Genomic DNA, 24,331 nt, shown 5'->3' on the forward strand with positions numbered 1-24,331 from the left:
CGTGTGACAACTCAACTTTCCACTTCTGCACCCTCCTCATCCTCTGTATATGCACCCTCCTCACGCTCTGCTGTGTGCACCTCCAAAGACACCACCACCATAGCTTCTCCACTCAAGTCAGAGGAATTATTTTTCCATCAATTCCCATACTGCAGAATTTGACATTTGGTAGTGGCGTGCGACAACGGTGCCAATCTGCTGAGCGTGCTGAAACAGGGCAAAATGACACATATGCTTGCATGGCACACATCCTGAACTTAGTCGTGCAGCGTTTCATTGCCAAATACCACGGGGTCCAGGACATCTTAAGAAAAATCTTTGTCTATTTTAGAAGCTCTTACAAGGCCATGGCTCGCCTTGCTGACGTTCAGCGGCGACACCACCTGCCTGTCAGACGTCTGATTTGTGACTGCCCGATGCACTGGAACTCCACCTTGTATATGCTTGATAGGCTGCTCCAGCAGAAACACACCGTTAACGACTACCTGTACGAACTCTGCGGCAGGACAGGTTCTGGGGAGCTTGGTTTTTTAACTGTGCCAGTGGCTGCTCATGAGCGACGCATGCAGACTTCTGCGGCCATTTGTTAAGATCACCAAACTGGTCAGTCGCATACAGGGCGCCATCAGTGACATCGTACCTTACGCTTTCTTTCTGGAGTGTGCATTGCGTTGTGTCATTGATTAAGCCATCGAGGAGCAGGAGCTGGAAGATGAGATAGTCGCAATGCTGAATGAATTCCCAGGGGGGGGGGCTACTCCATCTGAGACAAGTAAGCAGGAGTCTGAAAAGGAGTCAGAGGAGGATGGTGGCTGGGGGGAGGAGGAGGAGCAAAAAGAGCAGATTTTAAACTTTTTGGGGATCCCTGGTGTTGTTCGTGGCTGGTGGAGGAGACCAAGGACGACATTTTCCTGGGTGATGAGCAGGGGCCAGGGCACTCCACCGCTTTCAATTTAGTGAAAATGGGGGCCTTCATGCTTTAGTTCTTGAAGAGGGACACCCGTATAAAAAGCATAAAGGTCAAGGACCAGTACTGGGTGGCAATGTACTTAGACCCTCGGTACAAACACAAAATGGAAGACATGTTACCAGCATCACAGAGGTCTGTCAGAATGCAGCATTTCCAGGCCTTGCTGCAAGAGATGCTGCATTATGCTGTTGCAGGCACTGGCAGAGGAATTTCCACCCACAGCTAAACAGGTGCGGGTACCAATCCTACCGCGCCTGCAATAAGAGGCTGGTTTGAAGATGTGTTGGTCACTTCAGATATGAGATTATTCTTGCAGCTAACCCATCAACAGCCGTCCACCGGATCCAGACTCCGGGAACGCCTAGACCAACAGGTCTCTGACTAGATCGGGTTAACGGCCGATGTGGACGCTCTGAGAAGCAAAGAACCCCTTGACTACTTGGTGTGCAGGCTTGACCTGTGGCCAGAGCTGGCACAATTTGCCATGGAACTCTTGGCTTGCCCCTCGTCGAGTGTCCTGTCAGAAAGGACGTTCAGCGCAGCAGGGGGGATCGTGACCGATAAGCGCACTCGCCTAGCTAACAACAGTGTGGACTACCTCACATTTCTAAAAATGAATGAGGCATGGATCTCAGAGGAATTCAACACCTGTGATGACCACGTGTAATCGAATTTCCTCATGCCAGCCCACACATATCCGCCACCACACAGAACAAAGACTGGTCCTTGCCTTATGTATATACAGCGGCATAAAAGGCCCTTGAATGAATGACTAATTTTTGGGACCTGTACCGTCCGACAGTTACATATTTATCCTGTGAGCGCCTAATGTACCTCCAGCCACAGAATCCAAGGTTCTTTGCTGTCAGGTGAATGCCTATTGCCTAATTTTTGGGGTCTGTACTGGCTGACAGTTAAATTTTTATCCTGTGAGCGCCTAATGTACCTCCAGCCACAGAATCCAAGGTTCTTTGCTGTCAGGTGAATGCCTATTGCCTAATTTTTGGAGCCTGTACTGGCCGAAAGTAACATTTTTATCCTGTGACCTCCTAATGTACCTCCAGCCACAGAATCCAAAGTTCTTTGCTGTCAGGTGAATGCCTATTGCCTAATTTTTGGGGCTTCTACTGGCCAACAGTTACATTTTTATCCTGTGACTGCCTAATATACCTCCAGCCACAAAATCCAAAGTTCTTTGCTGTCAGGTGAATGCCTATTGCCTAATTTTTGGGGGCTGTACTGGCCGACAGTTACATTTTTATCCTGTGAGCGCCTAATGTACCTCCAGCCACAGAATCCAAAGTTCTTTTCTGTAGGTGAATGCCTATTGGCTAATTTTTGGGGCCTGTACTGGCCGACAGTTACATATTTATCCTGTGACCTCCTAATGTACCTCCAGCCACAAAATCCAAAGTTCTTTGCTGTCAGGTGAATGTCTATTGCCTAATTTTTGGGGCCTCTACTGGACGAGAGTTACATATTTATCCTGTGACCGCCTAATGTACCTCCAGCCACAGAATCCAAAGTTCTTTGCTGTCAGGTGAATGCCTATTGCCTACTTTTTGGGGCCTCTACTGAAATTATTTATCTCTAGCCACATAATCACACCCCTGTCTCACTCCTCTGCCTCTCATAATGGTGGCATATGAACCGCATTCACCATAAGGACCTTCTAATGTCACAGGGTCATGTGACTGTGCCCCTCACCCCGTACTGTGCCCCCTTATAGCCTGCATTGTGCCCTCTTACCACACCCTGTGTAGTGCCCCTAGTCATTCTGTGTACTGTGCCCTCTGATACCCTTTTATCAGGTCACGGTATGGCGGTGTTATCCGGTCACTGTACAGAGGTGGTATCTGGTCAATGTATGGCGGTGGTATCCGCTGTGTACTGGTGCTTATTTTGAAACTAGGACTGGGTTTACATCCTATTTTTGCCATCCATTTAATGCATACCAAAAATGTATGCGTTACAGATGCCTCAGACTGATGTCGTACAGTGGCATCCGTTCACCATACAGTTCCATTGTAGAAAAAAAAATTGCGTCAACGTATGCATTTTTTTATGGACTCTGCAGGATACAAAAACGTGGAGTGCTGCACATTTGTATACATCAAACCGATAGGAAATAAAATTCTCCTAGGCTCCAGCAGGGCACATTTTTCAGAGTTTCCCTTTAAGACGCATGAAAATGGCCCCTGATTAAAATACATATTTTTTGTGGGAATTTTTGCCAATGATCCCCCTCTGGTATGTCGCTGTCCATGTTGTGGGACTATTTGTGTACTTCTAGTAAGTGTTTGCTGGCTGCAAATATGACCTGAAGGTTTTTAGGGACAAAACAGAACTGAACTAAACGGAATGCACCAAAATGCATTCCGTTACGTTTGATTGTGCTCCCATGACGGACAGAATAACTCTGTAAGCGGCGTTTTTCTGTCTGCAATGTGGTTTGGTCTCTGACACAATAGAAAACGGATCCGCCCCCATTGACTTTCAATGGTGTTCAAGACGGATCCGTCATGGCTATATAGGACATAATAAAACTGGATCCATTTATGACGGATACATGCGGTTGTATTAGTGTAACGGGAGCGTTTTTTGAAGATCCATGACGGATCCGCAAAAAACGCTAGTGTGAAAATAGCCTAAACCATTGGCATACTTTTGTATGTATATATTGTGGGAGTTTACTCTGGTAGGCAGATTGTAGCGGTGGCAGTATAGAGGCTCAGGAGACAGGATTTGTGTCCAAACCGTGCTCTTTTATTCACTCCAGTGCATAAAAGGCGGCTATACTAGGGTGGCCACTACTGAGCAATCCCCAGTGTCGCCTCACTATCTTTTCTATATCTGGACTCAACTCACTGTAAGATGACACAAAAGGCAGTCTAGACTGCCTTTTATGTCATCTTACAGTGAGTTGAGTCCAGATATAGAAAAGATAGTGAGGCGACACTGGGGATTGCTCAGTAGTGGCCACCCTAGTATAGCCGCCTTCAAGTATCCGCCCATGATGGCTTTTAAAAGAGCAGGGAACATCAGGGACAAGGTTGTGCACTCCAGATTGGCTGAAAAGGGTCAACTTAGACAGACATTTCTTAAGACAAAGCGTATGGGCTCTTTTCCGTGTCTGGGATGTGTGAACTGTAAACTGATGAGCAAGGGATCAGTGTTCGCACATCCAGACACGGAAGAGACCTTTAATATAAGACATTACCTCACTTGTGAGTCGTCATGGTTGATATACGTATTGTGGTGCCCCTGCAAAAAGCTCTATGTGGGTGAAACCACATGTGACATGAAAACCAGGTTAAACAACCATAGACAATCCATTAGGAATAAGAGAAGGGACCTGCCTGTGTCAAAACATTTTTTCGAAAAAAAATCATAAAGAAAATGATCTAAGATTCATGATCTTGGATCATGTCAAACCTTTGGATAGAGGGGGGGATCGACTTAATATTTTAAAAAAAACAGAGCTTAGATGGATTTTTCGACTGGATACTCTGAAACCGAAAGGGTTAAATGTCGAATTCAGGGTGACAGGGGGAATGGTCAGTTAACATCTGTCCTCAAATAACCATGGTCTATTGGGTGTCCATAACGCTGTATGGGGTGAACCCTGTGGAAAGGTCTTTTGTTTATCTTCATTACTATGTCATTGATCTTGTTACTAATCTAACTGTGTAGTAGCATTGTTATCTATCCTTGCTGGGATGGTAATTGTGGTTACAGAATGTGTTGCCCAAAATATTGCCCTGCTGTAAGATGGCGGAAAAGATAAGTGCAGTGACGCTGGCTGATGCGTTCACGAACGTCCGGCACGTAATGTGTTGGCGCGTGAGTGACGCAGCACGCCAGAGGACGCGGCGCTTTAACTCCGCCTATCGGTGACGCATATAGCTTGTGTGCGGCCGAACAGCTGGTGAGTGATTGGCACATGCGCAGTAGCGAGGACCAGACGCGCAGAGGTACCGCGGACCTACACGAGAGAAGACGCCGGTCATATACTTAGCTATACCCCCAGCAAGGTATAGAAATTAGGAATTTTAATGCACTGAGCACTTTATTATTGGTTACACTGTAATGTATATTATGGGTGTGCAACACGGCTACAATATTATGGCACATGTAACATCAGTTTGTTAGTCTGTCTACACCGATAATTGAGACAGATGAGTGAATTGCTATTCGTCCACAAGAGGGGAGTGTACCATGTTTGTATTGGTTGATGAACTGATTGGGAACAACCTCACTATGTATTTTTACTGGCACTATTGCACTTTATGTTTCACCTGACTTGAGAAAGGTTCTGTGAGAGAACCGAAACGTTGTCTATTTTTTGACATGTGTGAATAAACTGCACATTTTTTTACTTCAAGGAGTGTTGCGGACTTTCTTTATTATATATATATATATATATATATATATATATATATACTAGCAGAAGGACCCGGCTTCTCACGGGTATATTTTCATTTAATGTTTGTGTGTGTCGTTAAAAGATATCTACAGTGTCCACTATAACAGTGACCTCTACAGTACCCCCCCATTAACATTGACCTCCACCCCTTAACACTGACCCTCCCACAGTGCCCCATCTCCTTAAAATGGGACCTCCACAGCAGCCCACTCCCTTAACAGTGAGTTCCACAGCACCCCACCCCATTGACAGTGACCTCCACAGAGGCCCACCCCCTTAACAGTGACTTCTACAGCACCCGTTCTTAACACTGACCATAGGTTATAGTCCCCTTACCTAACCTCCACCATTTCCGGCCCCCTTAACAGAGACCTCCACAGCGACTTCCCCTTTAACAGTGACAGTCCACTGTACCCCGTTCTTTTAACAGTGACCTCACAGTACCCCGCTGTCCCATTAATAGTGGCCTCCACAGTCCCCTCCTCCCTTAACAGTGATCTCCACAGTGCTCGTTCCTTTAACAGTAACCTCCACAGAGGCCTACCTCCTTAACAGTAACATACACAGCACCCTCCCCTTTAACAGTGAGCTCCACAGCGGCCGCCCCTTTATTAGTGACCTTCATAGTACCCCATCTCGTTAATAGTGATTTCCACAATAACCCGCCCCCTTAACAGTGACCTCCACGGAGCAACATTCCCTTAACACTGACCTCCATAGTAGACCGTCCCCTTAACTGTGACCTCCACCGTTCTCTGCCCCCTTAACAGAGACCTCCACAGCGGCCCGCCCCTTTAACAGTGACCTCCACAGCATCCCACCACCCTTATCAGTGACCTCCACAGCGGCCGCCACTTTATTACTGACCTCCACAGTACCCCATCTCCTTAACAGCGATTTTCACAACACCCCACCCCTTTAACAGTGGCCTCTACAGCAATCTGCCCATTAACACTGACCTCCATAGCAGACCGTCCCCTTAACTGTGACCTCCACAGCAGCCTGCCTCTAGGGTGGCCGGTTTTAGGCCAGACAGTCCGGCTTTCAGACTCCCTGTCCTCCGTCCGGTGCAGGGCCTGGACGGACACAAGAATGTCCTTTTGAACAGCTCACTCTCAGACATAATCCTCATCGGCTGCAGATTGGACTGATATATGCGGTACGACCTGTAATTTATACCTCATACCTCACGTCAATACACTGCTGTATTTACTCTATACCTGTACACACTGCATCTATTATACCTCGTACCTCACATATCAGTACACTGCTGTATATACTATATACCTGTACACACTGCATATATTATACCCTGTATCTCACATATCAGTACACACTGTATCTATTATACCTCCTACCTCACATATCAGTACACTGCTGTATATACTATATATCTGTACACACTGCCTCTATTATACCTCGTAGCTCACATATCAGTACACTGCTGTATATACTATATACCTATACACACTTAATATATTATACCTCGTACCTCACATATCAGTACTCTGCTGTATATACTATATATCTGTACACACTGCATCTATTATACCTTATACCTCACATATCAGTACACTGCTGTATATACTATATATCTGTACACACTCTCTATTATACCTCGTACCTCACATATCAGTACACTGCTGTATATACTACATACACATATATATATATATATATCTGTACATACTGCATCTATTATACCTCGTACCTCACATATCAATACACTGCTGGATATACTATATATCTGTACATATTGCATCTATAATACATATAATATAATATATTATATATATATATATATATATATATATATACACACACACAGAGCAGTGTATTGATGTGAGACATACAAGGTATACCACTATAGATGCATTGTTTACAGAAATATGTGGTCAGTTATACATTATGGTCACTGTGTGTGTGAGGTACATGAGGTAGTGGTCACTGTATCTGTCTGAAGTATTATACATGAGTGAGCAATGAGTAAAAACAGGGCATTGAGGGGGGGGGGTAAATGATGAGAAGTGGAGGACCTCTCTTACTATTCCATTCCAGTCTGTATGGATCAATGCAGAGCTGATTGTGAACTTGCTGTTAGGGGTTGAAGGACCTGTGATGATGTCATCATAGGTCCTGGCAGATGTACCTTTCAAAACTAGTAACTACACCATTTTTGGTGCAGTTTCTTTGCTACATCCTGCAGGACCTGTGATGTTGAATATGATGTCATCACAGGTCCTGGCAGATGCACTGTTCTAACCTGGGATCTGCACTTGACATCATCAAAGGTCCATTAGCTTTAGAAAGATAGACAGAAGTAATTAGGGGGCGGGGCCTCTCCTCCACTGCAGGCCCCTCTTCCTCACGGGCCCATGTGTGGTCTGCCTATATGGTAGGTACGCCACCAGGGGCGTAGCTAGAAATGACTGGGCCCCATAGCAACATTTTTTTATGGGCCCCCCTCTCCCGGATCTCCCACCCCCACATACCTCTCAGACCCCCACCCCTTCCAGAGATCCCACCCAAACACCCTTGCAGGACCTCCCACCCCAACATCCCCACACCCCTCCTAGACCTCCCCACCCTAAATCTTCCACCGCCAGTCCCAAGATATAATGGTCCAGACATCAAGTGTCCTGCTCCCCCCTCCTGCCTATATAATGGTCCAGACCTCCAGGTTCATGCTTCCCCTACTCCCCATATATAATGGTCCAGACCTACAGGATCCTGCTTCCCCCTACTCCCCATATATAATGGTCTAAACCTTCAGGATCCTGCTTCCCCCTACTCCAAATATATAATGGTCCAGACCTCCAGGGTTCTGCTCCTCCCTATATAATGGTCCAGACCTCCAGGGTCCTGCTTCCCCCTCCTCCCTAAATATAATGGTCCAGACCTCCAGGGTCCTGCTCCCTCCTAAATAGAATGGTCCAGACCTCCAGTGTCCTGTTCCCCCCTATATAATGGTCCAGACCTCCAGGATCCTGCTCCCCCTTCTCCTTAAATGTAATGGTCCAGGCCTCCAGGGTCCTGCTCCCCCCTTCTTAAATATAATGGTCCAGACCTCCAGGGTCATAATCCCCCCCTTCTCCTTAAATATAATGGTCCAGACCTCCAGGATCCTGCTTCCCTCTACTCCCAATATATAATGGTCCAGACCTCCAGGGTCCTGCTCCCCTCTCCTCCCTATATAATGGTCCAGACCTCCAGGGCCCTGCTCCCCCCTCCTCCCTAAATATAATGGTCCAGATCTCCAGGGTCCTGCTCCCCCTAAATAGAATGGTCCAGACCTCCAGTGTCCTGTTCCCCCCTATATAATGGTCCAGACCTCAGTATCCTGCTCCCCCTTCTCCTTAAATATAATGGTCCAGACCTCCAGGGTCTTGCTCCCCCCTTCTTAAATATAATGGTCCAGACCTCCAGGGTCCTGATCCCCCCCTTCTCCTTAAATATAATGGTCCAGACCTCCAGGGTCCTGCTCCCCCCTCCTACCCAGATATAATGGTCCAGACCTCGGGGATCCCACTCCCCCCTCCTCCCCAGATGTAATGTACCAGACCTCCAGTGTCCTTTTCCCCCCTATATACTGGTCCAGACCAGACTTCCAGGGTCCTGCTCCCCCCTTCTCCTTAAATGTACTGGTCCAGACCTCCAGGGTGCTGTTCCCCCCTCCTCCCCAGATATAATGGTCCAGGACTCCACAGTAAGTTTTACCAGTCCCAGAGTCAGCCAGCCCTCACCTCACAGCCACTTGAAAGTCTGCACACCCACACTCCAGCAGCGCTGCCAGGTCCAGCAGCACGCAGCTTCGCTGTACGCTCCGCCTCCTCCACTTCTGGCCAGTTGGACTGCCACCCAGACTGGGAGCGGGACCACTCCATCTCCTCATTGCAGGTAGGCCTCTCTGCCTCCGGCCGCGCCCTATCGCACCGCCCACAGCCTGCAGGCCCTGCAGATAGCGTTTTCTCTGTCTGTCCCGGAGGGGCCTGCGACCCCTGTAGCTACGCCACATGAATTAAAAAAAAAAAATAATCCTTAGCCGGCGGCCCGGGCCCCCAGTGGCGTTGGGCCCCATAGCCATTGCTATGGCTGCTATGGTGATCCCTACGCCCATGTACGCCACTGATCCCATAGCTAATAAAGCTCTCAACAGATCCCGCAGTAGTAATAAGGCCCCCATAATGCTCTTAATATAAATAATGTGGATCTTTAAGTCTCTCCTATAGAGCCCCCAGTAGTAATAAGAACGCCTAATGTCCCCATGATTAAAAATGTCCCCACAGTGCCCCCAGTATTTATAATACCCCCTACTGTTATAATGCTCACCCTTAAGTGCCCGCTCCTGTTATAATGCCCGCACAGTGCCGCCCTACTGTTATAATGCTCGCCTAGAAGCACCCCCAGTATTAATAATGACCCCTGCATTGCCTCCTGTAGTTATATTCCTACGTTTACTCTCCTCAGAAATTATAATTCCTCTGCCCCTCCACCATACAGTCCCATGTAAATAACATTATTTCCCTCCTCCACCGTAGAGTCCCATGTAAATACCATCACACCATCTCTCCAGTCCCCTCCAATATACAGTTCCATGTAAATAACATCCCTCTCTATCTACAGCCCCCTCTTAAATACAGTGCCATGTAAATAACATCACCCTCTCCCCAGCCACCTTCAACATACAGTCCCATGTAAATAACATCACCCCTCAATATTCAGTACCATGTAAATAACATCATTCCACCCCACTGTCCCACATAAATAACTTCAGCCCTAACATACAGTCTCAGTTAAATAACTTCAACTCCCAGCATTGCTCTGCCTCTCACACTGAGTAATCTACCCCTTCACTTACCTCTCCTCATGTAGCAGACCTCACCACAGCTTCTTCCCAGGACTTCTCTTCACTGCTAAGCCGTCCTCTCCTGCACTGGTCACATGATGGTGACATAATCGCAGGTCCCTTTCAGCTACTGTATTTAGAACTGATCACATGGACTCTCCTTCAGCTCTTGCAAGGCATTAGATTAAATTGTATTGCCATCCCAAGGATGGCAATACAGTTGGATCTATCTGGCAGGCAAGACATTCGGGGCCTGGGACAAAACATCAGGGGCCCAGGCCCCGAATGTTTTAACCTAGCAACGCCCCTGTCACGGTCCCTCCTGTGAGAGAGATGAGAAGATCGGATAGACTTGCTGCACATGAGGCTAACTTATAGGTCTCTCTGTTTTCCTCTATGTATGTTGTTGTTTGGCAGGATCTCACCTCTCCTTAGGTGCTGCTTGTTATCAGTGAAGAGGCTCTATATAGATCCACCTCACACTGCTGACCATGCGGTTGATAGTTTCTGCTTGGAGTTGCTAGTGATGGTTTGTCTTGGATCTCCTGCTTCTCCATACATCTCTAAGCTAAGTACTTGCTGCCTTCGCTGTTTCTTATTATCTGGTGTGTGTTGTTTCTAGGCCTCAGGGAGATGCAGGTTCCTTCATTCTGGAAGGAACCAGCTGTCTCATCCCCTGCTATCTATCCTAGAGCTCGTCAGTTTTAGCAGGGCCTTAGGTATCCGGTGTATGAGTATTTTCACATCAGGATCTGCTCAAACTGGCAGGAGTTAGGGAAAGGCCTAGGGATTACTAAGAGGTCACCATCCCTCTTCCTTAGCTTTTGAGGCCTAGATTGTTGTCTATTCGTTGTGGTGTGTATTTGGTGTTTTCCCTTCCCCTTAACCTGTGACAGCCCCTGTATTGACTGCGTGTCAATAGTGATGATCTTTAGCACACCACTACTGCACTTATTCAGTAAACACATCCAACCTTAAAAAATAGCAATTTTATCCCTTAAGACTAACAGTACTATTAAAAGAAATAATTAAAACGCCTAAATCAAACATGAATCTATATGTTGTGAGAAATCACAAGGTGCCATAGTAGACGACAGATACGTGTCAACGAGGTGCCTGTCCTCAGTGAAATGATAACTGGTAACGTTTTGTCACTAACCCTAGGTTACTAACACTTGTTAGTAGTAGTTTAGCTGCTGGCTACAGCTGATCCGGGCCGGGTTTCATTGGAATAGTCAAAAAGCAGGGTGGTATGACTACTCCCACGTATCCAGACCAGGTTTTGGCTGGCCTATATCAGCTAGGAAGCCCAGGAGAGCTTGGGGTTTTGTTCCAAGTCTGGATGTGTGATAGACTGGGAGTACAGCTGTGTGGAGTGTTTCAGTGGAGAAGCCTGCTATTGCCAAGTCTTTTCCCCCTCAGGCTGGTGGTGGAAACAAGGAACTACAGAGGACTGTGAGTCAGACCACTTCACATGGACTGTGGTTTTTTGTGTGTTCACATGTTGACGTAAACAAATATTTGTTGAATCCGTTTTGTACAAAATAAAGACTATTGTTTGAACTATATCTGAAGTCATCATTTGAGCTGATCTCCACAATGTTTTCACATCTTCCTATATGCTGCCGGTTCTCCCTTTTAATTTCACTGGAAAGCCAGTCTGTAATCAAATTACAAAGAAAATAATAGTTTTTGTGGGCTAATCTAATTAACAGCCTTTATCAGCATTGTTCACTGTCGCTATTTTTAACTCCTGTGAAGCACTGCTATTTTATGTCTGCTTTATTTTAGGCTGAATTTTCTTCCAGCTGTCATGTTGCTATTTGCTGTCCTCCTGCTCTCTAGGAGCGCTTGTATCCCCCACAGCCTGGGCCTGCAGCATTTTCATTGCTCTTGTATACAACAGGATTCTGGGGATCCAGATTCTGCTCATGTATATCCCTGCTGCAGTGACTAAATATTGGAACTGTCATAACGCATCAAAGCCCATTACTTCTTGTAAAAGGCTATAAACCTACATGAAAATGCAGAAGGTGACATTTCAAGCCAAAATTTTGAAATTAGTTTAAGAATGTAAGTTTAGGTTTGGGAATAGGCAATCTGTACCAAACTCTTTACTGTCTGTTCCGACGACAGCTAATCCTAGTTTTATACCTACTACCCATTATCAATCTATGACACTAAGGGGGTCATTTATAAAAACTGGTGTAAAGTAGAACTTGCTTAGTTGCCCACAGCAACCAGATTCCTACTTCCATTTTCAAAAGGAGCTGTCCAAAATGAGATTTCTGATTGGTTGCTATGGGCAACTAAGCCAGTTCTACTTTACACCAGTTTAATAAATGACACACTATATGTGTTTGAGTTATAATTTGCTACATTACTCTAATATTCTCGTTAGAGATGGCCTTGCGGTTCGCCCGGCGGTCGTTTCGCGTCGAACTTTGCGCGTTCGCAATTTGCCAAACCTGTGAACATATGGTGATGTCAGCCGGCGCCATATTCTTTTGCATTGCGCCTAACTTTGACCCATGACACATCCATCAGGTGGGACAGGACAGCCAATTGAGACGTTTCAGCACATGGACACACCCCCACCCTATCAAAGAACCCGATCTGGCAGCCATATTACATTCTGTGTTTTGCCATTGTAGGGAGAGGTTGCTTTGTGGAGCAGGGCAGGCTGTTATGGACACCACATGCTAGCTAATAGGGCCACAAAAGTCCTTTTAAGCACTGGTGTAGGTGTGCTATCGATAGATATACTGAGGGGCGTGATATACTTATAATATACTTTCTAACATCAAAAGTATATTATAGTGCATTTGTATTGTGTAGCAGTTGTGTGCGGTTCTGCTGCGATACCGCAGCTATATAGAGGGACAAACGCTATTGGACCAACTAATTGCAACAAGTGTGATATACCTGTTGCCCCCCAAAAAACTTATTGAGGGGTGTGATATACCTATAATATACTTTCTAACATAGAAAGTATATAGTGCATTTGTGTTATGTGTGGTTCTGCTGCGATACCGCAGCTATATAGAGGGACAAGCACTATTGGAACAACTATTTGCAAAGGGAGTGATATACCTGTTGCCCCCAGAAAAACTGGTTGAGGGGTGTGATATACCTTCTTCCACAAAATACTGATTGAGGGCTGCGATATACCTGTTGCCTCAAATAAACAGAGTGGTGTAACAATTGTTCTGGCCCCAAAAATTATTGAGGGGTGTGAAATACCTGCTTCCACCAAATATTGATTGAGGGGTGCGATATACCTGCTTCCACAAAATACTGATTAAGGGGTTTGCTATACCTGCTTCCACAAAATATTGATTGAGGGCTACGATATACCTGCTTTCACAAAATATTAAGGGGTTTAATATACCTGCTTCCACAAAATACTGATTAAGGGGTTTGATATACTTGCTTCCACAAAATACTGACTGAGGGCTGCGATATACTTTCTTCCACAAAATAATGATTAAGGGGTTTGATATACCTGTTTCCACTAAATATTGATTGAGGCCTGAGATATACCTGCTTCCACAAAATACTGATTAACGTGTTTGATATCCCTGCTTCCACAAAATACTGTTTGTGGGCTACGATATACCTGCTTTCACAAAATACTGATTAAGGGGTTTGATATCCCTGCTTCCACAAAATACTAATTGAGGGCTGCGATATACCTGCTTCCACAAAATACTGATTAAGGGGTTTGATATACCTGTTGCCACCAAATATTGAATGAGGCCTGCGATATACCTGCTTCTACAAAATACCAATTAAGGGGTTCGATATACCTGCTTCCACAAACACTGCTCTTCTCTAGGGACATAGGCACAGGGTCATTTTGAAAATGACAGGCAGAGGAAGAGGCAGGCCGTTCTGCAGGGGTGGTAGGGGTCGTTGGGAAGTTGGAGAAGGAGCATGCAATTACTTCAAAGGGCGCACCAGAGTTAGTTAAGTGGCTCACTTAGCCTTCCTCTTCTGCACCCTCCTCATCCTCTGTACCTGTACCCTCCTCACTCTCTGCTGTGTGCACCCCCAAATACACCACCACCACCACCACCATAGCCCCTCCACTCGAGTCAGAGGAATTATTTTCCCATCCATTCCCAGACCATACTAATGTGCAGCCATTTTTGACATCGGATGAGGAAGAGGAGGTAGCAACAGCCACCACCCAGCAGTCTGACGACAGTACCCAGATGAGCCCAAGGAGGGAGGTCCCCGCTGTTGCTGCCTACTCCGAGATCTCAAATGTCAGTGGTGGTGAAGGTGACTATGATGACGTGTGTCGATGCATGTCATGTGGGTGCCCACATGAGAGGAAGAGGAGGGGAGTTCAGAGGGAGAGACGGAGCAGCAGAGAGCGAGGAGAAGGAGGAGAAGGAGGAGAAGCAGGCAGAGCTCACAGGGCACAGGAGGCAAAAAGCAGACTGCAAATGTATCTGGAGTGAGCCATCCACGATGCACGGTCACTTCTGGCGCTCCCAGGACGCCGGCACATGGCTCCACAGTGTGGGCTTTTTTTTTAACATGTCAGCTGCAGACAATAGTGTTGCCATCTGCAGCTTGTGCTGTCAACGCATAATTCACGGTAAGCCCAACACTCACCTAGGGACGACAGCCTTAAGAAGGCACCTGGCCTCCCATCACCAAGCCCAGTGGGAGCAACGCCGTCAGAACCCACAAAGCCCCACGTCCTGCCTCTTCTCCTTCTCCTCTCTCCTCTCATTTGTCTTCCACTCCACCTTCCACTGTGCCGTAGTTGCATTCATCTGGCAGAAGGCAGGCTTCTGTGGCCCAAATGTTCGAGCGTAAAAAGTTGATGACGCCGGATAACCCTCTTGCCCAACGGCTGAACTCTGGCTTGTCGGAACTGCTAGCCCGCCAATTACTGCCATATAAACTGGTGGACTCGGAGGCCTTTAGAAAATGTAGGGCCATTGGCACACCGCAATGGAAGGTCCCCGGAAGGAAATATTTCTCCCAGTGTCAGTGCCAAGATACATCTGACCACAGACATGTGGTCTAGCAAACACTGGCAGGGAAGGTACATAACTTTTACTGCCCACTGGGTGAACCTTCTGACGGCCGTCAAGCATGCAACCCGTGGCTCCCGTGTGGATTTGGTGTTACCGTGAAGGATTGCATGCAGGCCTGCCTCTTCTTCTCCTCCTCCTACTCCTTCCTCCGTCTCCTCCTCGGCTGACTCCTCCTTTTCCACTGTTACCGCCTCTTCCACTGCGCCCCCAAGCTCCCCAGAACCTATTCCACGTCCCAGGTGAGATGTTGCCAGGTGGCTGCTGTGCTGCGGCTGTTGTGCCTGGAAGCCAAGAGCCACACTGGTCCTGCACTGCTTTCAGCTCTACGGTCACAGCCTGATCAGTGGCTAACCCTGCTCAATTTGACAGTTGGTAAAGTGGTGTGCGACAATGGTGCCAATCTGCTGAATGCACTGAAACAGGGCAAAATGACACATGTGCCGTGCATGGCACACGTCGTGAACTTAGTCGTGCAGCGATTCGTTGCCAAAAATCTCTGGCGATTTTAGAAGATCTTACACGGCCATGACTCGCCTTGCTTACATTCAGCGGCGAGACCACTAGCCCGTCAGATGTCTGATTTGTGACAGCCCGACGCGCTGGAACTCCACCTTGTATATGCTTAATAGGCTGCTCCAGCAGCAACGTGCCATTAACGACTACCTGTACAACTCTGCAGCAGGACAGGTTCTGGGGAGCTTGGTTTCTTTTCACTGCACCAGTGGCTGCTCATGCGCAACGCATGCAGACTTCTCAGGCCATTTGATAAGATCGCCAAACTGGTCAGCCAGATTGTCATCAGTGACATCATACATTACGCTTTCTTTTTGGAGCGCGCATTGCTTTGTGTCATTGATCAAGCCATCGAGAAGCAGGAAGATGAGAAAGTCGCAATGCTGAATGAATTTGAGACAAGTCAGCAGGAGAAGAGGAGTCAGAGGAGGATGGTGGTTGGGGGGAGGAGGAGGCAGTGGCGTAGCGTGGGTTGCCAGCACCTGGGGCAAGCAAAGTATTGCACCCCCCCAACCTATGGACACACCCCTTTTTACAGATAATGCCGTAGATGTCCCCTGCTGTCCTATGTAACACCACAGATAACACAGTGGTAACTCTCTGACTACAGATAACCTGAAGTCTGGGGCCAGGCTTTGGCAGTGTGGGCCAAATTCTATTTCCACCCCCCCAAATCTGATATTTGGATCGACATAACATACATTGCTATGAAATATACAAGAGAATACAGCACCATACCTGTTACATCCAGTGACATCTCCTGTGAGGTAGACTTTCCTCAGCATCTTCATTCGGAGATAGGACATGATAAATTCTTTCAGCCGCGTCTTGTCTCTGTAGAGTTTCACAGACTTTTTTTTAGATTCCTCACCTTACTATCATCCTCAGATAACAGACCTCCCCTCCCCCGTAGTGCCCATAACTATAATGCCCTCTGTATAATTATAATATATACTGGCCCCTCTGTATTATTATTATTATTATTAAATATTATAATGGCCACCTCGGTATTATTATTAATATAATAATGGCGAGCACTAAGGGACGGGGAAGTGGGCATGATGCTGTTGGTGTGCCTGCTGCCAGTGCACCAGTAAAAAAAAAAATCCACCATACCCAGCTTCATGTCCAACTTAGCTGGGCGGTGCAGGACAACACTGTCCAAGTCGGACCAGTGCGAACAGTTGGTTGGTTGGATTTCTGAAGATAATGCTTCCAGTCGGTTAAGCACCACCCTCTCTTCCACCAAGTCCAGTCTCTGTAGCCAAGAGTCTGGTCAACCGAATTCTCTCTCTAATCATCCTTCCTCCCACCATGGAGAGGCTTGCCAAACGAGTGATCCCACACTCGGATATTCCGAGGAGCTCTATCCAGCGCCACTATTACATTTGACCCTCGCGCCCAGCATGCTTCAAGAGGGACCTGAGATATTGTGCCCTGATTCCCAACCTCTCAAGCCTTCATAGACTCGAGAAGATGACGGTGGGGAACGGCAATCCTTCGTTCATGAGGTGGATGATGATGAGACACAGTTACCAATCACTGAGGTTGTGGTTAGGTCAAGTCAGGAGAATGAGTCAGGAAGTGGAAGAGGATGTGGTTGACGATGAGGCCACTGACCCAACATGGGAAGGTTAAAAGCCGAGCAAGGACAGCAGTACAGAGGGGGAGGGATCCGCAGCACCGCAACAGGCTGGAAGAAGCAGTGGGGTTGCAAAAGGGAGAAGTCGGCTTCCCCAGCACCAAACAGGCCCGCAACCGTTACACTGAGCACCCCCATGCGTAAATCTACCTTGCCAAGGGGTAGGTGTTCCGCAGTATGGTGCTTTTTTGAGGAAAGTACAGATGACAAAAGAGTGGTAGTTTGCAACCTGTGCCATACCAAAATGAGCCGGGGCATGAACACTAGCAACCTCACCATAAGCATGATCCGCCACATGGCATCCAAGCACCCCAACAAGTGGGCTGAACGCCTGGGTCCACAATCTGGGTCTGTGGGTCACACCACTGCCTCCTCATCCCTTGTGTTACGCACTGCTGGCCAATCCCCTGTCAAAGGCACAGGCCCAGATGCCCCTCGCCCTGCACCTTCGCATGAACCATCAGCAACAATATCCACTTCCCTGTCCCAACACAGAGTCCAAATGTTCATAACACAGTCATTTGAACGCAAGCGCAATTAAGCACACACACACCCACAGGCCATAGCACTAAATGCTCAAATTACTGGCCCTTGAAATGTTGCCATTTAGCTTGTGGACACTGAGGTCTTCCGCAGCCTCATGTCGGCGGCTGTCCCTCGGTACGCAGTCCCCAGCCGCCACTATTTTTTACGGTGTGCCGTGCCTGCCTTACACCAACATGTGTCCCAGAACATCACCTGTACCCTGACCAATGCAGTTACTGGGAAGGTCCACTTAACCACGGACACATGGACAAGTGCTGGTGGCCAAGGACGCTACATTTCCCTGACCGCACACTGGGTGAATGTTGTGGAGGCCGGTTAGTGAATCGTACCCTGGGATGGCACAGGTGCTACCCACGCCCCAGGATTGCGACCCTACGTCAATCAGGGTCTCCGCCAGCAGCTATGTTACTGGCTCCAACCCCCACTTCTCCTCCTCCGCCACCTCCTCCTCCACTTCCACCTTCAGCAGCAGTCAGCCATCAGTCACAAGCTGGAAGTAGTGTAGCACTGCTGTGGGTAAACGTCAACAGGCCATGCTGCAGTTGATCTGCTTAGGGGACAAACAGCACACGGCCGCAGAAGTGTGGCAGGGTATAAGGGACCAGACCGAGCTGTGGCTCTCGCCACTCAACCTGCAACCAGGCTTGGTTGTGTCTAACAATGGCCGTAACTTGGTGGCTGCTTTGGAGCTCGGCAACCTGACACACATCCTATGCCTAACCCACGTATTAAACTTAGTGGTTCAGCAGTTTATCAAAACCTACCCCAATTTGCAAGAGCTACTAGTGAAGGCGCGCCGCATGTGTGCCCATTTCCGCAAGTCGTCAACAACTTCAGCTGGTCTGTCAACGCTGCAGCAGCGCTTGCGGCTTTCAGCTCACCGACTGTGAGCATGCCCTGGAACTCTACTTTCCACATATTGGCCAGGCTTTGTGAGCAGAAGAGTGCAGTTGTGGAATACCAGCTGCAACATGGTCATCGCCTTTTGAGTCAACTGCCACTATTCACAAGCGAGGAGTGTGCATTGATGTCAGACCTCTGTGAGGTTTTAAAAAACTTTGATGAATCCACACAGATGGTTAGTGGCTATTATCAGCGTAACCATCCCACTGCTGTGTCTACTCAAACGATCCATGCTCACAATTAAGGACGATTCTCTGAATGTGGCAGACGAGTAAATGGCTGAGGACATTGCACAGGGCGATAGTCATCCCATGCACAGTTCGTCTTCTCAGCACAAATTGGACCATGAAGAGGAGGAGGAGGAGCTGGAGACAGTTGCCTTTGCTACAGCGGGTAGTACCTATGGAACTTTAATTCCATCTGTTCTGCGTGGGTGGGCATAAGAGGAGGAAGAGGATGAGGAGATTGGGAGTGATCCTGCTGATGACGACAGCAAAGTCTCACCTGTTGGTACTCTGGCACATATGGCTGACTTCATGTTAGGCTGCCTTTCCAGCTCACCCGCAGGCCCTCTGATATAATTTTTTACAGGGTCAGGTCACCTGCAGGCCCTCAGCTAAAATCTTTTAGAGGGTCAGCTCACCAGGATGCCCTCACACATAATGTTTTAGATGGTTAGCTCAGCAGCAGACCCTCACCCCTAATGTTTTTGAGGGTTACCAGCAGGCCATCAATCATACTTTTTCCATAGACGGTGTCCGCTGCGGACAGTTAAATTATCCACGCCACATCTGCTGTGTAAAGTGTGCAGATATAAAAAATAAAATCTTTTAGAGGGTTAGCTCACCAGCAGGCCCTCACCTACAAGTCCAGTCTCACTATCCAAGAGTCTGGTCAACACAATCTTCACCACTGGGGGTCACGTAACTACTTAGCACCGAGGAGTATCGTTGGTTATTAGAATGAACCACACAAATCGTCTCGATCCACCTGCTCACAGCGGCCATACACCACCACCCACAGAATCGAGAAAGATGTATCAATCTGTCAAACCTTTCCATGTCCGGGCCGCAGGCTACACTTCTGGTGGTGCCCTTCAGTCAATTAGTTTAAGTTTCAGCTTTGCAACCATACTCCCCCTGGAACTCAAAGAGTTTGGTTGCCCAGAAAATGCTCAGCGGGTATTTGGAATAACACCGCCGGATCAAACCCCATGTCTGTAAAGAATAAATCAAGGCAACTGGACGTACTGTAGATTTCTTGAAAAAATTTCACTCGTTCTTCCAACGAGCTTTCTCAATTCTGAGTGATTGTACAAAAAATTCTGGGAATAAATATGTAACTGAATCCACATCTGGTAATTAGACCCAGCATTGGGTCAAAGGTGTTGATTCCATTATCCTAATTGGAGTCAGTAGGTGATAAAGACTTCCCAGAAAAAGGTGTCAAGACAGCATTATACGTGGCAGACATTATACGTTGTCTGCCACGTATAATGCTGTCTTGACACCTTTTTCTGGGAAGTCTTTATCACCTACTGACTCCAATTAGGATAATGGAATCAACACCTTTGACCCAATGCTGGGTCTAATTACCAGATGTGGATTCGGTTACATATTTATTCCAAGAATTTTTTGTACAATCACTCAGAATTGAGAAAGCTCGTTGGAAGAACGAGTGAAACGTTTTCAAAAAATCTACAGTACGTCCAGTTGCCTTGATTTATTCTTTACAGATATATACCATGACCTGGATAAATGAGAACCTTCACAGACAAACCCCATGTCTATCTAGCATTTATACTAGAATTGTATGAGTATGGAATTGGCACTGAGTTCTGATTTGAATAAGTAGATGCATCTGCATAATTGTATGGCACATTGTCACCAAAAGGATCGGCAGCTGAATACATCCGTGCTTGAATTTGTCCACTGAGGCTGCGCCATTCCCTGCGCTAACTCTGCTCTGTAACGTTATCGCAATTTAAAAAATATTTTACAAATTTATTTATATTTTCTCGTAGCCGGTGCTCACCACCATTCCCTGTGCTAACTCTGCTCTATAACGTTAGCACATGCAAAATATAGCTGTAAAATTCTGTATCAATTTTTCATACCCAGTGTTTTTGATAATATCTCTGCAACAGGGGCGTAGCTATAGGGGGTGCAGAGGTAGCAGTCGCTACCGGGCCCAGGAGCCTGAGGGACCCCAAAGACCCTTGTGCCACATGAGAAGACTTACTCGTCAAATTACACCTCTGGCTGGAGGGAAGGTGTTAGGTCAAGAATTTGGCATGGTGGGGGGTGCAGTTTAAATTTTTACCTCAGGCAGCAGGAAGGCAATGTGCTTCTCTGCCCCTGGCCACAAAGCAATGAGGGATGGGGGGCCCAAGCTAAACTCTTGCACCAGGGCCCATGAGCCTTTAGCTACGCCGCTGCTCTGCAATGTCCTAGCACTGGCAGCCGGTGGTCACGTAACTACTTAGCACGGAGGAGTATTGTTTGTTATTGGAATGAACCACACAAATTGTCTCGATTCACCCGCTCACAACGGCCATGCACCACCACCCACAGAATCGAGAAAGAGGTATCAATCTGTCAATCCTTTCCGTGTTCGGGCCAGGTGAGATTTCCCGTGCGTAGTCAGACTAAGCCGCAGGCTACACTCCTGGTGGTGCCCTTCCGTCAATTAGTTTGAGTTTCAGCTTTGCAGCCATACTCCCCCCGGAACCCAAAGAGTTTGTTTTCCTAGAAAATGCTTGGCAGGTAATGGGAATAATGCCGCTGGATCGCCTGTGGGATCGTCTTCGAACCTCCGACTTTCATTGTTGATTAATGAAACCATTTGTGGCAACAAATGCTTTGGCCGTAATTTGTCTTGGCCGGTCCAAGAATTTCACCTATAGTGGTACAATACGGATGCCACAGGCCGTCCCTCTTAATCATGGCCCCAGTTCCGAAAATCAGCAAAATATGCAGGAAAGAATGTTTCCTAACAATTTTTACTCTACAATCGATTTTATCTTTGGTTTTGTGCGTATTATTGTCAGTCTGTAAAAGTGGCGTACTACTTGGACAACATCGCTCCCAGCAGCCACATCGGAGTCAAAGATGCATCCAGACATCATCCCCATGGTAATCCCGATCCATTTCTGTGGTGTTTCTGTCACTTTCTGACCTTTTCCAATGGACCAGGCACCCTCCCCTATTCAGAGCAGGGGGTGCCTGGTTGTCTCCCATTGACTTCCATTATACTCGGGTGCTCGGCCGAGCACACGAATATAGCAATGTGTTTGGGCCGAACACCCGAATACTTTGGTGCTCGATCATCACTAATGATAATGTCTGTAAAGCACTGTGGAATACGTCAGTGTTATGTAAGTAAAATAAATAAAACCAAAGATATTGCCAGGGATGTAAATTTATGAAAGGGGGGGTAAGAACCAGAATTCTACCAATTCTCATCAGCGTTCATGTTATTTATTTCAGCAACTTATCTAAGCCTTTTTTATTTTGACTGAAAAATTGGAAAAAATGTTTTATATGAATGATATTATAACATGATTAGTATAATATACAGTGATTTAATGCAGATACTTGATCTTATTTTTAGTAGTATAAGATAAAAAACTTATCACAAAATGAGGAAACTCATATAGAAAGTAGTAGGAAATAAAGTAGGAAAATGCAACATGTCTATAATGCCAACCTAACACTAACAACCCAGTCTGTGATGATCCGGTCCAGATATTCAACCTTGCCTGAAATGGCTTAAAATAGCCTACTATGAGGTCCCATGATTTATTTTCAAGTTTCATACCACTGAGGAAGGAACATTTGTGTTCCGAAATGCGTCTGGTGACGGTTTGCATAAAGACCGTGTGGACAGTGATTTACAAGCTAACAACATGAGGATAAACCTTCGGCTAAGAGTTGGTCGTCTCGACAAATCCAGAGCGCATGCGCTTGAAGACGCTGAGCGAGAAACAGCATAGCCGAAAGCTACTAAAGCTCAGTGAAGAGTAACATTGCGAGACAGACCGAGAGAAAGACAAGTCTAAACTGACTGAACACGGTCGTGAGTAACTTAAAGGGACACTGACAGGCCCAATAACCATAATTAGCTGTACATATGTATGTACAGGTCTTCTAATGTGCATTAAAAACATATAAGTATCCCCCCTGTCCACATTATGAATGCAGTTAACTCACGTTTTATAACCTGAACTAATCGCTGTTCTTTCTGCCCAAGGGGCGGGTTTTCAGCTTCTCTTGCGCCCAGCCAGCCTCCCCCCAACCGCCGTTTTTGAAGCGCCGCCCAGCTCATCAATATTCACTTAGCTGGGCGGCTTCTGCAGTCCCCGACCGTCCGAGATCCGGCGCATGCCCAATAGAAAGCTATGGGTGCCGGGTGAGATTTCCCGTGCGTAGTCAGACTAAGCCGCAGGCTACACTCCTGGTGGTGCCCTTCCGTCAATTAGTTTGAGTTTCAGCTTTGCAACCATACTCCCCCCGGAACCCAAAGAGTTTGTTTTCCTAGAAAATGCTTGGCAGGTAATGGGAATAATGCCGCTGGATCGCCTGTGGGATCGTCTTCGAACCTCCGACTTTCATTGTTGATTAATGAAACCATTTGTGGCAACAAATGCTTTGGCCGTAATTTGTCTTGGCCGGTCCAAGAATTTCACCTATAGTGGTACAATACGGATGCCACAGGCCGTCCCTCTTAATCATGGCCCCAGTTCCGAAAATCAGCAAAATATGCAGGAAAGAATGTTTCCTAACAATTTTTACTCTACAATCGATTTTATCTTTGGTTTTGTGCGTATTATTGTCAGTCTGTAAAAGTGGCGTACTACTTGGACAACATCGCTCCCAGCAGCCACATCGGAGTCAAAGATGCATCCAGACATCATCCCCATGGTAATCCCGATCCATTTCTGTGGTGTTTCTGTCACTTTCTGACCTTTTCCAATGGACCAGGCACCCTCCCCTATTCAGAGCAGGGGGTGCCTGGTTGTCTCCCATTGACTTCCATTATACTCGGGTGCTCGGCCGAGCACACGAATATAGCAATGTGTTTGGGCCGAACACCCGAATACTTTGGTGCTCGATCATCACTAATGATAATGTCTGTAAAGCACTGTGGAATACGTCAGTGTTATGTAAGTAAAATAAATAAAACCAAAGATATTGCCAGGGATGTAAATTTATGAAAGGGGGGGTAAGAACCAGAATTCTACCAATTCTCATCAGCGTTCATGTTATTTATTTCAGCAACTTATCTAAGCCTTTTTTATTTTGACTGAAAAATTGGAAAAAATGTTTTATATGAATGATATTATAACATGATTAGTATAATATACAGTGATTTAATGCAGATACTTGATCTTATTTTTAGTAGTATAAGATAAAAAACTTATCACAAA

The sequence above is a fragment of the Bufo gargarizans genome, chromosome 3 (genome assembly GCF_014858855.1).
Source record: "Bufo gargarizans isolate SCDJY-AF-19 chromosome 3, ASM1485885v1, whole genome shotgun sequence".
Classification (NCBI taxonomy): Eukaryota; Metazoa; Chordata; class Amphibia; order Anura; family Bufonidae; genus Bufo; species Bufo gargarizans.